At 52.8% G+C, this 3,311-nt stretch overlaps 3 non-coding genes across 3 annotated transcripts; all 3 read right to left on the reverse strand.

Annotated features, from left to right (window-relative positions):
* Positions 1 to 1,359: 1,359 nt before the first annotated feature.
* Positions 1,360 to 1,432, reverse strand: TRNAK-CUU. Its single transcript has one exon. It is a non-coding gene; the product is annotated as a tRNA-Lys (tRNA).
* Positions 1,433 to 2,337: 905 nt separating this feature from the next.
* TRNAK-CUU lies at positions 2,338 to 2,410 on the reverse strand. The gene has a single exon. It is a non-coding gene; the product is annotated as a tRNA-Lys (tRNA).
* Positions 2,411 to 2,719: 309 nt separating this feature from the next.
* TRNAE-CUC lies at positions 2,720 to 2,791 on the reverse strand. Its single transcript has one exon. It is a non-coding gene; the product is annotated as a tRNA-Glu (tRNA).
* Between the last annotated feature and the right edge of the window lie 520 nt (positions 2,792 to 3,311).

Raw genomic sequence — 3,311 nt, forward strand, 5'->3', positions numbered from 1 at the left:
ATGTCAGGCGGGATTCCGCATCGGATGCCCGTTCCCGGCCGCAGTTCATGGCAGAGGTGCAGCCTTGCTGGTAGTAAAGGGTCACCTTCCCTGGGAGAGGGGCCGTGGTTAGAAGGGAGCAGCACTGAGCTCATACAACCCAATGGTGGGCTTCAAGGCCAGGTTGGACCTTGGAGCAACCTGCTCTAGTGGAAGGTGTCCCTGAGGGTTGGAGCTTGAAGGTCCCTTCAACCCAAACCAGACTATGACAACTGTGAAGTCAGCAGGTAAGAAATCAGCCCCTTAAACCCACATAAAGTCACACCTTGCTTGGTTTAATGAGGAGAAAGAGCTACATGAGCCACGTTCCCACATAGACAAAAACCCACTTGGGGAGACCGAGCCTCTCCTTTGCCTAAAAGGGACTTGTTCACCCATACATAGGGCAGCCTCCACTGGGAGAAGGGATGTGGCCCCTTCCCCACATCAGGCTCATCACTGCGTCCTCATTCACTCTGCAAAGCGTTTTAGCTTCCCCAAGACAAGCACGAGCCCTCCCGACCAAAGGAAACGGGTGGCTTTGACCCCCCCCATCATACCCAGGGAGGTTTTGATGATGGCACATTTCTCTCTCCGCTCACAGGTCGTTTCATTCGCTCCCCGGAAGCACCCGACAAAGGGGATCTTGTACTTGCAGACCTTGCATTGAAGAGCCTCAACTGCAGCAGGCAGAGAAGAGGGGATGAACTTGGGCTCCATTCTGCAAGGGTGTGTGTGTGTGTGTTTGCTTCAAACACCCCTACAATGAGATGGGGGGATCCCAGAGGAGATGTGGAGGTCACCAGGGATGGGACCAAGTGTCCCCTTCACTCACAGAACAAGAGCCCAGTGATGCTCATGGACACTCAACGCTTCCTGGCAGAGCTTTGCAGACAGACATAACCCCGGCCCTGCAGATCCCTGCCTTGAGCTTGGCAAGACCCATCCAACCGCCATCAGGTGTCCCTCTGCCCCTTATTAAGTCCAGCTCAACTGTGACCCTTCACTTACCAACCCCAATGAACAGAGCAAGGGTCAGCGCCACGAAGAGCACCTTCATCTTGGGAAAGGGGATGGATCCTGATCTCCCAGCACAGGGTGACCTACGGATGAGAACAGCTCGGGTGCTCTGTTAACCCCTGTAATGAGTTTCCTCAGTGATCAGCCTTTAGCAGGGGAGGAAACCAACCAGGCAAAGCCCTCACAGAGGTTTGTGATGCCCTTTCTGAGTCAAAACGAGTAGAGATACATCCTAAGGTGCCTCCACCTCTTGCTTAGATGCAGAACCAGCATTTCGCACCCAGAACCAGGCAGATTTGGGCAAATAAAAACAACTCCAAGCGCCCAACGTGGGGCTCGAACCCACGACCCTGAGATTAAGAGTCTCATGCTCTACCGACTGAGCTAGCCGGGCTCCCAAAATGCCCCATTTCTGCCCTTTTTCTCCCCAAAAGGGTAAATTTGATGCTGATTCAGCAAAAACCAACCCCATTTATGGGTGTGGAAATAGGGGGATTCAAAGGAATGGGAGGTTTTGGGGGGGTGTTGGGATGGCGCCAGGAGACACAAAGCAAACCCCAAATAACCCCCCAGAGATGGTCCCTTACCAGACTCTGCTTCCCTTCTGTGGTCCAAGCTCCCCCCGGCTCTGGTCCCTGCTGCCTTTATCCCTCCCCAGGGCTGAGCCAGGACCTGAACGACCTCGGAGCCAACGGGGGACATTGTTTGGTGGGAACAATGCTGCCGCTCGCACCTGGGCAAACACGACACGGCCTCATGCAGCACATGGGCCAGGCCAAAAGGCTTGGGTCTAAACCACAAAGGATGCCTCAATCTGTGGCATTAAATGAGAAAATAGGGCATTACGTTGATTAAATGGATGTGTTTAGAAGCATTGTGAGGCAAAGAACGGGGGTTTCCTGGGACTTTGAGAACAGGTACACCCTGTTGTTCACCTGGGGCTGGATTTTGCTCCTCTTTATTACCCAGTTCCAGTCTGGAGAGGTTTACAAAGACTCAAAGACTGCATAAAGCAATAATAAATAGCATAATGTTGGACTTTGAGATGAGAGCAGATAGGACTCACTCTGCAGTGTGAAGAGGTTGAAGGAGAACTTAAAACAAATGATGGAAAGGACGAAAAGGAAGGCAGATAAAAAGGCATTTCCACCTCTCAAAGCAAAGGAAGCCCCCCTCCAATCCCATAAAACACTGGGTTTGCTGGGATACAAACGTCATTACCTATGATATCTCCCAGCCTCATGTTCCATCCTGTGCGAGACAGCCCTAAACTGTTTCAGTAAGGTATAAAAAGCTGATCGCCCAACGTGGGGCTCGAACCCACGACCCTGAGATTAAGAGTCTCATGCTCTACCGACTGAGCTAGCCGGGCACTAGATTGGGGTCGGATGGTGCAGCTTGTGAGCAGCGACAGGACGCAGCCAGTGTGATGAGTAAGGGGGGATTTTGGGATGGGGAGTCTCTGGAGACAAAACGCAGCAGGAAAAACTCCATCCTGGCAGGGTTGGGTTGTTCCTCCCACTCTTCCAAATCCCATCCGGGCAGACTCAGCACCCGGGAGCGCTCTGGCGCCGGACGGCGAGGAAAGGAAGGGGGGAGGGTGGGGGCTGCGCACGTTGTACAGCGGGTTCTGCTAAATTAAAACAAAAAGCAGAGAAAGAAACACCCGAGAAAACCACATTTCCCTGACCGGGAATCGAACCCGGGCCGCGGCGGTGAGAGCGCCGAATCCTAACCACTAGACCACCAGGGAGCTGCACTAAGGCCCTTTAACCCCCGGTATAACGCGAGGGTGGGGGGTGGGGGTGGCCCTCATCTCAGTGCATCCAACGGGGGGGAAAGCATCCCAGAAGCTCCAGGTGCCTCCATTTCTTAGGTGGGATTTAAGAGTGAAGAGGAGCAGAGTACGGGCATCTCTGCCTAAAACATATGCAGAGCTGTGGATGATGATGTTGCTACAAGGGGATAGGTCTGATCCTTGGGATTCATGAGAATTTCCTAGGGTTTCCTGGTTTTTAGGCATCTTTCCCGTGTATGAGCACAGCTCAGGCATTTCACAGGCCTCTTTCTCCAACCAGCTCGTAGAAGAATGGAAACATGAAGAGCAAAGAGCTTTAACAACAGCTACACAGTTCCTGCACAGCGAGGAGGGGAAAGGGCAGAGTTAACAGCAGTGGGTTGTGCTCAGAGGGTTAACTGAGTGTGGAGCCTGAGATTTTGGCTGCTATTCTAGGTCATGTCCCAAGAACAAATAACTCCATGCAGGAGCAGGA

This window comes from Nestor notabilis, unplaced genomic scaffold (assembly GCF_000696875.1).
Source record: "Nestor notabilis isolate BGI_N333 unplaced genomic scaffold, ASM69687v1 scaffold668, whole genome shotgun sequence".
NCBI lineage: Eukaryota > Metazoa > Chordata > Aves > Psittaciformes > Psittacidae > Nestor > Nestor notabilis.